General features: G+C 46.0%; 3 pseudogenes across 1 annotated transcript; 1 reads left to right on the top strand and 2 right to left on the bottom strand.

Moving 5' to 3' along the window:
• Positions 1–955, bottom strand: LOC108591166 (large ribosomal subunit protein uL23 pseudogene; annotated as a pseudogene).
• Positions 956–8,415: 7,460 nt separating this feature from the next.
• LOC100386626 (ras-related protein R-Ras2 pseudogene) lies at positions 8,416–11,404 on the top strand (annotated as a pseudogene). Its single transcript, XR_013534200.1, has one exon. The product of XR_013534200.1 is annotated as a ras-related protein R-Ras2 pseudogene (transcript).
• LOC108591167 (MICOS complex subunit MIC13 pseudogene) lies at positions 10,102–10,577 on the bottom strand (annotated as a pseudogene).
• Positions 11,405–11,540: the final 136 nt, after the last annotated feature.

Here is an 11,540-nt window from a genome sequence, read left to right as displayed (position 1 = left end):
TTAGATGATCCCAATTTTATTGGTAACATCCAAAGCATCGTAATCAGGAGCCATTTGAACATATGACTTCTTCTCTCCATCAGGCCGAATCGGGGTGTTGACATTGGGCACATCAGTGTCACAGAGCTTCTTCACAGCCTGTTTGATCTGTGCTTGTTGGCTTTAACATCCACAATGAACACAGTGCGTTGTCTTCTGTCTTCTTCATGGCAGACTCAGTGGTCAGTGGAAAGTTGATGATAGCACAGTGGTCAACTTTGTTTCTCCTGGGGGCGCTCTTCCGAGGATATTTGGGCTGCCTCCGGAGTTGCAGTGTCTTGGGCCGCCGGAAGGTGGGTGACGTGCGGATCTTCTTTTTTTTGTGGCTGTGGACACCTTTCAACACTGCCTTCTTGGCCTTTAAAGGCTTCGCTTTGGCTTCGGCTTTAGGAGGAGGAGGAGCTTCCTTCTTCGCTTTTTGCGCCATCTTGTGAAAAGCTGTTTTTTTGTTTTTTGAGACAGAGTCTCTGTCGCCCAGGCTGGAGTGCAGTGGTACCATTGGGGCTCAGTGCAACCTCTACTTCCCGAGTTCAGGCAATTCTCCTGCCTCAGCCTCTTGAATAGCTGGGACTACAGGTGCTTCCCACCACACTGGGCTAATTTTTGTATTTTTAGTAGAGGCAGGGTTTCACCATGTTGGCCAGCTGGTCTTGAACTCTTGACCTCGTGATCCGCCTGTCTCGGCCTTCCAAAGTGCTGGGATTACAGGCGTGAGTCGCCACACCCGGCCTGTGGGACAAATTCTTACTGCTCTTTCAGCCTCCTATTTCTATTCCTTTCTTCTCTCCTTCAATTCTGCAGTCTCTCTGGTGAAGAATCTAGACACAGGTAGGGAAATACCCACAAAGGTTATGATTTCAGCCCCTGTTTCTTTCCTTTTTTCCCAGTCCTGTTCCCTTGCACCAATTGCTGCCACTAGAAGCACCACCTCATCTCCCAGCTCCATATCACCAAGTGAAGACAAGTCTTTCCAACAGTGCAGGTGTCCCCGGGAAGAGTAACACTCTAAGGTCCGTCACCCACCCCTGACACTTTCAGTGCGTGAAGATTCCCCAGACTTCCGTCCTACTTTTCTTCATACAGTTTGTTACTGTGTTGCAGACTCTGAGTTAGAAATTGGGGAATACCCAGGGAAGCAAGACACAGTCCACATTCCAAGGGGCTCCCAGAGCAGTGAGGGGCCAAGCCACTTGTGCCATTTGGACCCAGGACGGTAGGTGCTAGAGGAAGCACTGGGGGCCACAGGAGGAGGCCTCGGAGGTAGAGAGTCAGGGAAGTCTTCCTGGAGGAGAAAAACCTTTAAGCCGAGTCCTAGAAGATAGTATAATTTAGCCCTTAGAAAGCAGGGGAAGGCCAGGTGCAGTGGCTCACGCCTGTAATCCTAGCACTTTGGGAAGCTGAGGCAGGAGGGTGGCTTGAGACCAGCCTGGGCAATATAGTAAAACTTCATCTCTACAAAAAAATTTGAAAATTAGGCCAGGAGCAGTGGCTCACGCCTGTAATCCCAGTACTTTGGGAGGCCAAGGCGGGCGGATCACAAGGTCAGGAGTTTGAGACCAGCCTGGCCAATATGGTGAAACCCCATCTCTACTAAAAATACAAAAATTAGTGGGGCGTGGTGGCGCCTGTAGTCCCAGTTACTCCGGAGGCTGAGGCAGGAGAATCGCTTGATTCTCCGGGAGGCAGAGGTTGCAATGGGCTGAGATCGTGCCGCTGCCTTCCAGCCTGGGCAACAGAGTGAGACTCTGTCTCAAAAAACAAACAAACAAACAAACAAAAATTTTAAAATTAGCCGAACATGGTGGTTCGTGCCTGTATCCCAACTACTTCAAAGTCTGAAGTGGGAGGATCTCTTGAGCCTGGGAGGCAAACGTTTCATTGAGCCAAGATCACACCACTGCACTCCAGCCTGGGTGATGGTGAGATTCTGTTTCAAAAGAAAGAAAGAAAAGAAAAAGAAAGAAGGGAGGAAAAGAAAAGATGGGAGCCCGAGAAGGTGCAGGTACCCCTGGGGCAGCAGAGCTGTAACTCTTTTCAGCCATTTCCATCTAAGGTGACAGGAGGGGCTATGTGCAGGGGCGATAGTGTCAAGAGGAAGCAAACAGGCATGGAACTTCCCCAAAGATAAGAGGGTCTCCCCTTTCCCACGCCTCTGCTGTTAGGTGTCTAACCACCAAATATTTCTTCAGTAACTTTCCCACCTGACAGCGGCTGCCTTTAGCTGCAAATCATTTCTAATGGTAGTGTTCCACGGAGGACAAACTTTATTCCCTGCCAGTTTCTCCCCACTGGTTCGAGATGTGTAAATGTTTCCATGAGGTTTACTTCTTTTCACCTTGCAGTCTTCATTCTCCATGGCTCTGGCCTGCCCCTAGTCCTCCCCACATGGATTGCTACCTTTCTTCAGTGTATTTTTTTTTTTTTAAAGACCGGGTTTCACCATGTTGGCCAGGATGGTCTCCATCTCTTGACCTCATGATCCGCCTGCCTTGGCCTCCCAAAGTGCTGGGATTACAGGCGTGAACCACTGCGGCCGGCCTCAGTGTTTTTTTTTTTTTTTTTTAGTTAATCTTTTAAATGTGTGTCATCCAGGTGGAGTGCAGTGGTGCCAGGCTCAAGTGATTCTCCCGCCTCAGCCTCCTGAGTAGCTGGGATTACAGGTACATGCCACCATTTCTGGTTAATTTTTGCATTTTTTTGTAGAGACAGGGTATCGCTATGTTGCCTGGGCTGGTCTTGAACTCCTGGGCTCCTGTGATCCTCTGGGTTCGGCCTCCCAAAGTGTTGGGATTACAGGCGTGAGCCTCTGTGCCTGGCCTCCTCAGTCTCTTCAGACTGTTGGTCTGTACACATGGACTAAAGCTTTGCTTTTCCCTCCACCCCCCTGCATCACTCTCTCCACCCAGCAAGGGTTTTACGAAGGGTCCTGGGAACCAGCCCCAGAGGAGGCTGCCTGGAGACAAGGACTGAGACCCTGATTCCCAGACACACAGGGAAGGTGCGCAAGGAAACGCTCCCAGCCTCCCTCCCATTTCATCCTCTCACTATTGGTAAAAGAGGAACTCATTTAAATGCTTACTTTTTTCCCACAAATAACTTATGATTTTATTCCCTGGGAAATCGTTTTTACAAATGCCTCTGATCATATTTTGTTTCATTAATAAGGATTTTTTTTTGTTTTGTTGAGCCCTCTTTTATTATTTATTTATTTTTAATTTTATTTTAGATTCAAGGGCACATGCGCAGATTTCTTATATAGGTAAGTTGCATGTCATGGGGATTTGGTGTACAGATTAGTCAGTCACCTGGGTAATAAGCACAGTAATCCTTTGGGAATCTGAGGCAGGTGGATCAACTGAGGTTAGGAGTTTGAAACCATCCTAGCCAATGTGGCGAAACCCTGTCTCTACCAAAAATACAAAATTAGCTGTACATGGTGGCGTGCGCCTATAATCCCAGCTAATCCGGAGGAGTTCAAGCAGGAGAATCACTTGAACCTGGGAAGCGGAAGTTGCAGTGAGCTGAGATCATGCCACTGCACTTCAGCCTGGGAGAAAAGAGGAAAATTCCGTCTCAAAAAAAAGCATAGTACTTATTAGGCAGTTTTTTTCTTCTTTTTTGTAGTGACAGGGTCTCACTGGTTTTAAACTCTGAGCTCAAGTGACCACCCCCTGGCCTCCTGGAGTGCTGGGATTCCACAGTTTGTGTTTGTTTTTGTTTTTCAGACAGGGTCTCATTTTCCGTCCAGGCTGGAGTGCAGTGGCATGATCTCAGTTCATGCAACCTCCGCCCCCTGGGCTCAATGATTCTCCTGCCTCAGTCTCCCAAGCAGCTGGGATGACAGGCACGCATCACCATACCCCACTAGTTTTTGTATTTTTAGTAGTGATGGGGTTTCACACTACTGTTGGCCAGGTAGATCTCAAACTCCTGACCTCAAGTGATTCACCTGCCTTGGCCTCCCAAAGTGCTGGGATTACAGCTGTGAGCCATGGCGCCTGGCCAGATTCCATAGTTTTGTTAATCCTCGCCCTCCTCCCACCTTCCATCCTCTAGCAGGCCCCAATGTCTGTAGGCCCCTTCTTCGTGTCCATATGTACTCAGTGTTTAGCTCCCACTCGTAAGGGAGAATGTGAAGTATTTTTTTTTCTGTTCCTGTGTTAGTTTGCTAGGAAACAAGGGTTTTATGCATGTGTGTTTGGTGTATGATTGTGTGAGCCTGTGCATCTGTGATGGTGTGTGTGAATGTATGCATTTGTGTCTGTGTGTATGTTTGTATATCTGGATTTGTGCGTGTTTGTATTTGTGTATGTTGTGTCTGTGTGTGTGTGTTTGTGTATCTGTTTTGTGTTTGTGAATATGTATATTTGTGTATGTTGTGTATGTGTGTTTGTATGTCTGTGTTTGTGTATGTGTATGTGTGTTTGTGTATATGTAAAAGACTGTCACCTGAACCCAGGAGTCAGAGATTGCAGTGAGCTGAGATTGCGCCACTGCACTCCAGCCTGGCAACAGAGCGAGATTCCCTCTCAAAAAAAAAAAAAAAAATTTTTTTTATATCTTCTGTAGTGGAAGGGCTTAAAAAGAAGTAATTACTTGGTGATTATCAGAAATAACTTACATATTTTTAAAGATATTTAAACTCAAAATTTTTTTCAGGCTTTACATGTTTTTAAAATCTCCTTCTGCCTCCTACCAAGACTGCCTCTTCTCTTCAGAAATGTATCCCATGAAGGGCATCTTATTTAAATGTATGTTTGGTTTCTCTTCCCCTGACAGTGTGGCACTGACAAGATATATTTTATGAATGATGTGATAGAGAATGGACTTGAAGTCAGCCTGCTTCTCAAATGGAGTTTCGGGGAAAATAAAGAATTCCTTTCAGAGTCATTGGGAGAAAGTAGTTGTAAAAGTGTCCCAGTGGCTGGGCACAGTGGCTCATGCTTGTAATCCCAACATTTTGGGGGGCTGAGGCAGGAGGATCGCTTGAGCCCAGGAGCTCACTACAGGGCAGTGTAGTGAGACCCTGTCTCTTAAAAAAAAAAACAAAAAAAAAGAAAAAGAAAAAGTGCCCAAGCAATTAGGAGTCCTCTCAATTCAGCAAATAAACATTTTGCAGCTCCTTTCGAGGATTTCCCAGCCCCCCACATCTTCCTCTCCAGCCTCTTCCCTGCTACCTGGACCTCAGCCTGACCCCATCTACCCCACCCTTTGATCTGAGGAGCCCTTGCTTTTTTTTGTGTCCTGATTGGGATTATTTTATTTAGCATTTGATCACCTTTGTACGGTAACCATCCACCTTCTCCACTGCTGACATCTGGAGCACACCGATGTTTCCTAAACACATGCATTCACACCTTCTTTCATTCATCAAAATTTATTCATTCATCCAAACGTGCTTATCAACGATATGCCAGGCATTGTGCTAAGTGAGGCAAAAATTAAAAGCAGAATGCTGTCTTGGCCCTGAATCAAGAAGGTAGCATGTCAGGAAATCATTAAAGTACGACGTGATAAATCAGGTAAGAGAGGAAGTCCAAAGTGCTATCTTATCTTTATTCGTCAGTGATTCGTTCAACAAATCTTTATTGAATTCATACTAAATATATCAGGTCCTGTTCTAGATATTGGAGTGACAAAGGTGAAGAAAACAGATAAATTCCTACTCTCACAAAACTTACAATCTGAGGAGGGAAGACCAATGATAAGCAACAAAATATGTACCTCTATATAATCATTTCAGCTGTGATGGGTGCTGTGAAGACAATAAGACGGGGTAATATAATAGAGAGTTTGGTTCCAAATAACAAGACTTTGCCAGTCCTGGTAATTCTATCCTCTCATGATTGACTGGTTCAGGAATAGGCTCATGACTAAATGGAGGCGGGCAGCCAGGAGACCTTTGGACAAAGGTTGTCTCTCTGGGGAGGTGATGCTTAACAGGACAGAGAAGATCTATGGGAAGGGCACTCGAAGCAAAGAGGAAAGCAAGTGCAAAGTTCCAAGCAGGGGGAGCAGGTCTGGAGTGTTCAAAGAACAGTCAGAAAGCCAGGGGCTAGACTGGGCTACTGTACCCGGCCGGCAGTCTTAATAAACATCAATCCACAAAGTTTATCTTTGCCATGTTTGTTGAATTGCTCAAATAATTTTTATTTTTTTTATTATTTATTTATTTTGAGACGGAATTTCGCTCTTGTTACCCAGGCTGGAGTGCAATGGCGCGATCTCGGCTCACTGCAACCTCCACCTCCTGGGTTCAGGCAATTCTCCTGCCTCAGCCTCCTGAGTAGCTGGGATTACAGGCATGTGCCACCATGCTCAGCTAAGTTTTTGTATTTTTAGTAGAGATGGAATTTCACCATGTTGACCAGGATGGTCTCGATCTCTTGATCTCGTGATCCACCCGCCTTGGCCTCCCAAAGTGCTGGGATTACAGGCTTGAGCCACCGTGCCCAGCATAATTTTTATTTTTTTAGAGATAGGATCTTTCTCTGTTACCCAGGCTGGAGTGCAGTGGAGTCACAGCTTACTGCAGCCTCACACTTCTGGGCTCAAGCAATCCTCCTGCCTCAGCCTCCCAAGTAGCTGGAACTACAGGCGCACACCACCATGCCTAGCTAGTTTTTATTTTTTGTAGAGATAAGGTCTTGCTTTGTTGCCCAGGCTGGCCTTGAACTCCTGGCCTTAAGTGATCCTCCCCACTCAGCCTCCCAAAGTGCTGGGATCACGGGCATGAGTTACTGTGCCTGGCCTCAAATAGTTTAAGTAGATGTGGCAGGCTTGATTTTCTGAGGCCATCTATTTCTGAGTAGGTTACACTCGGCTAGATGTTCAATGACCTGTTCATTATTACAATTCTATAGAGTAGCCAGCTATGGAGGTGATACTGGTCTGCATTTCCAGGTGACTTGCCAACTAAAGTCAACATTTGTGGAGTGCTACTGTGAGCAAGACTTGGACAAAAAGCATTGAGGGAGATTTTCCCTCCAGGTGCTTACCGTTTAGTGGAGAGAAATATGTAGATAAGCCATCAGAACAAACACTGATTGAGTGTAAACAACAAAAAATCATATTGTTTTTTCTATTTTACATATAAGGAAACTGAGGCCCTCTGTTCCTCCCCTTGAGGTGCTTATGGGGTAGGAGGGGAAGCTGACAGCTAAGTTCATTAATTGCGATACCAAATAATAAGGGGTTTGGGGGTATCAAGGGGTAGATTAACTCTTTGCAAGTGACTTTCTGGTAAGAAAGCATTCTTTGGAGAGGTGACACACAAGCTGGGTTTTGAAAAATGAAGATGGTCGCTGAGCACAGTGGCTAACGCCTGTAATCCCAGTACTTTGGGAGGCTGAGGTGGGAGGATCATGAGTTCAGGAGTTCGAGACCAGTCTGGCCAACATCGTGAAACCCTGTCTCTATCAAAAACACACAAAAGATTAGCCAGGTGTAGTCGCCCACGCCTGTAGTCCCCGCTACTTGGGAAGCTGAGGCAGGAGAATCGAGTGAACCAGAAGGCAGAGAGGTTGCAGTGAGCGGAGATCCGGCCATTGCACTCCAGCCATGGCAACAGTAGGAGACTCTGTCTAAAAAAAAAAAAAAAAAAAAAAAAAAACAGAAAGAAAAATGAATGAAGATGGTTTGCAAGGCTAATGGTTGTGGGGTGGAAGACCAAGGGTCAGGGGCTAAGGCAGAAGGTATTCCAGTTGGCATAGCAAGTGCAAAGACAAGGTGGTGTGGAATGGGATGGCGTGTTGCAGGGATCGGGAGCTTAATGGGGTTGTGGCAGTGCTAGTGGGTAGCAGCTGGAGGGGAGGCTGGAGAATGAGCAGCTGCCATGTCTTGAAGAGGACTCCCCTCCACCACCCACCACTTCTCATACCCCAAGCAATCCCTGCTGTGCTAAGTTTGCACTTTTCTCTGGGGCAGTGGTAAGGGTTGTAATTCATCCATTAGAATATTGTGAAACCAGTTCAGCAGGTCAAAAAGGAATCCAATGGGACAGACTAGACTGGAATAAAATAAAGATACTGGCCGGGCACGTGGCTCAGGCCTGTAATCCCAGCACTCTGGGAGGCTGAGATGGGCGGATCACGAGGTCAAGAGATTGAGAGCATCCTGGCCAACATGGTGAAACCCTGTCTCTCCTAAAAATACAAAAATTAGCTGGGTGTAGTGGCAGGTGCTTGTAATCCCAGCTACCCGGGAGACTGAGGCAGAATTGCTTGAACCCGTGAGGTGGAGGTTGCAGTGAGCCGAGATTGCGCCACCGCCCTCCCCCTGGTGACATAGCAAGACTCTGTCTCAAAAAAAAAAAAAAAAAAAAAAAAAAAAAAAAAAAGCTGGTATTAAGAGTAAGGGCTGAGGCGCTGCGGAGACGCGTAGAGGAGCGCGCCCCCCGGCCGCTGCCGCCCCTGGCCCGTGCCGTCACCCCGCTTCTCCTCGCCTCAGACGGTACCCAGCCAGCTCCTGGCGCCGCGCTGCTGCGCGGACCTGCCCTCCCGACACCTCCCGGGACCCGGGACCCCCGCCCGGCCGCTCGCCCGCTGCCCGCCGGCCGCACACGTCCCAGGAGCCGGGCCTAGGGCGGGAGGCAGCGGCGGCTCGGCGCGATCAGGCTGCGCTCTGCGGCTTCCCCATGGCAGCGGCCGGCTGGCGGGACGGCTCCGGCCAGGAGAAGTACCTGCTCGTGGTGGTCGGCGGGGGCGGCGTGGGCAAGTCGGCGCTCATCATCCAGTTCAACCAGTCCTATTTTGTAAAGGATTATGATCCAACCATTGAAGATTCTTACACAAAGCAGTGTGTGATAGATGACAGAGCAGCACGGCTAGATATTTTGGATACAGCAGGACAAGAAGAGTTTGGAGCCATGAGAGAACAATGTATGAGGACTGGCGAGGGCTTCCTGTTGGTCTTTTCAGTCACAAATAGAGGCAGTTTTGAAGAAATCTATAAGTTTCAAAGACAGATTCTCAGAGTAAAGGGTCGTGATGAGTTTCCAATGATTTTAGTTGGCAATAAAGCAGATCTGGATCATCAAAGACAGGTAACACAGGAAGAAGGACAGCAGTTAGCGCGGCAACTTAAGGTAACATACATGGAGGCATCAGCAAAGATTGGGATGAATGTAGATCAAGCTTTCCATGAACTTGTCCGGCTTATCAGGAAATTTCAAGAGCAGGAATGTCTTCCTTCATCAGAAAAAGGCAAGAAAGGCTGCCATTGTGTCATTTTCTAGAATCCTTTCCATCTTAGCTACCAACTGCCAGGAAAAGCCCTCATCTTCTCCTCTCCTCAGTTTACATCTTGTTTGGTGCCTTTCTAGCCTTAGACAAATGATCACCATGTTAGCCTTAGACCAAGAAGCTGGCTAGTCCTTTCCGTGAAGCTAATACAATGGTCACTTCCAGACAAATTTAAAAGAAACACTAAGGCTGCTTCAAAGATTATCTGATTCCTTTAAAATATGTGTCTATATACACAGACACGCTCTTTTTTTAAGTGCTTCCATGTTAATAGAGATGAATCAGTTTTGGAATCTAAGCTGTTTGCCAAGCTGAAGCCACAGGTTGTGAAATAATTTTTAACTTTTGGAATCATACTGCCTACTGTTACTCTAAATAGAAATATAGGGATTTTTTTTTTAATGTGAATTTTTGCCTATCTTTAAAAATTTCAATGTCAGCCTTTGTTAACCTTAAATACACTGAATTGAATCTACAAAAGTGAAACATCTCAGATCTTGACTGATATTGCAGCTTTTGTTTTCTGGTGGCCAAAATACCAAAATGCCTATTGACTTTATGGATTAAAAACTGCTTATAAAAGCCTGTGTTATTGCTCCTGCTCTTGAAGATGATAATATTCTACGTGGTCAAATATTTGGATTCATTCAGGACTTAGACATTTCAGTGTACTTGATTTTTTTTTTTTTTTCACTTCGGAAGTCTTTTATTGGGCCGGCAGGGCCGAGAGCTGCCCTCCGACTGGGGTCCCAGTCTGGAGTCTTCAGGTTGGTGGCAGACCTGGCGGTTCTGGCTGGGGCAGGTGGCCCCTGCTGACTTGCTACGTGGTGCGTGCCTTCACCTACTCCCAGCCCTCCTTGGAGTACTCGTGGGCCATGGAAGGGGCCACTGACAGAGCTGACATCACCGTGATGATGCCTGCATTCCAGGAGTCACGGATGGTAAAGTGAATCTTTGGAGGGGCTGGGAGCTGGGTTATCTGCTGGCCTGTCTGCTGACGAGGTACCGGCTGAACTGGTACATGGCGGGAGGGACCACCTCCCCAGCCTTTTGTAGGGCTGCCTGGCTCTTGTCACTGGGCCCCAGCAGCTCCTGGTAGATGGTGCCTCCAGCCACACTCCCCTTGATGAGGAGCCTCATCAGCGGCCACACCCGGGCCACCATGGTCACTCGGGTCCATGTGCAAGGACACTCGACTCGCCTGCTGCTTCTGGCCCTTGATTTTTTAAAACTCTTTTTTTCACAGCCACGCTAAGGGTAAAAATGAATAATTTCTGTCTTTTCAAGTATTTTTGAATAAGGGATTCAAAAAACTAAAACTGTTTTTGTTTGATGTATATAAAATATGGAATTGAGCATTCTGGGTCAGAGGTGATTAATGTTTTTGCCATATACTTTTATACGTTTTAAAATCAAATTAGTTAACAAGTATTTTTATATGTTTGTAAGCAGATATGCTTTCACAGCATACCTTGTGTATATATAAAGATAAGCATTTAATTCTCACTGTTCACCTTTAACTGACAAAGAAAGACAGGTGAAAACTACAGAAGCTGTGGTAGAACTTTTACTTGCTGGTCTGGTCTTGGTTGTACCCATCTTTGGCCAGTCACGTGTCTACTCAAGAAACCTTCCCAGTAGAGTACAACAGGATGAGACTCTAAAATCGCTTTCAAAAACCAAAACTGTTTTTGTTTGATGTAATATAAATATGGGATTGAGCTTTCTGGGGTCAGAGATGATTAATGTTTTTGCTATATACTTTTATACTTTTTTTATCAAACTAGTTAACAAGTATTTTATGTGTTTGTAAGCAGATAAGCTTTCACAGCATACCTTGTGTATTTGCAAAGATAAGCATTTAATTCCAGCTGTTGAATTTTATCTGACAAAGGAAAACAAGTAGAAACTACAGAAGCTGTGGTAGAACTTTTACTTGCTGGTCTGGTCTTTGCTTTACCCATTTTTGGCCGGTCACGTGTCTACTCAAGAAACCTTCCCAATAGAGTACAACAGGATGAGACTCTGAAATTGCTTTCAATATTCCCTGCTAGATATTGATTGTTATATCAAGTTTTAAGTGTAAGCTTTTAATGGAGAATTAAATCTGATTTTGTTTTTAATTCTGTGGATTGTGTTTAAGCAATTCAATAGCATGTTCCTGATTTTGAGATGCTGAGTGGTATTGCACAGTTGTCACTTTATCAAGTGTCTACAACAGTCCCATGAAGTTTATAGAGCATACCCTGTTTAGCTTCA

Source organism: Callithrix jacchus, chromosome 4 (assembly GCF_049354715.1).
Source record: "Callithrix jacchus isolate 240 chromosome 4, calJac240_pri, whole genome shotgun sequence".
Lineage (NCBI taxonomy): Eukaryota > Metazoa > Chordata > Mammalia > Primates > Cebidae > Callithrix > Callithrix jacchus.
The sequence above is the reverse complement of the archived record's forward strand: the minus strand, read 5'-3'. Positions and strand labels throughout refer to the sequence as shown.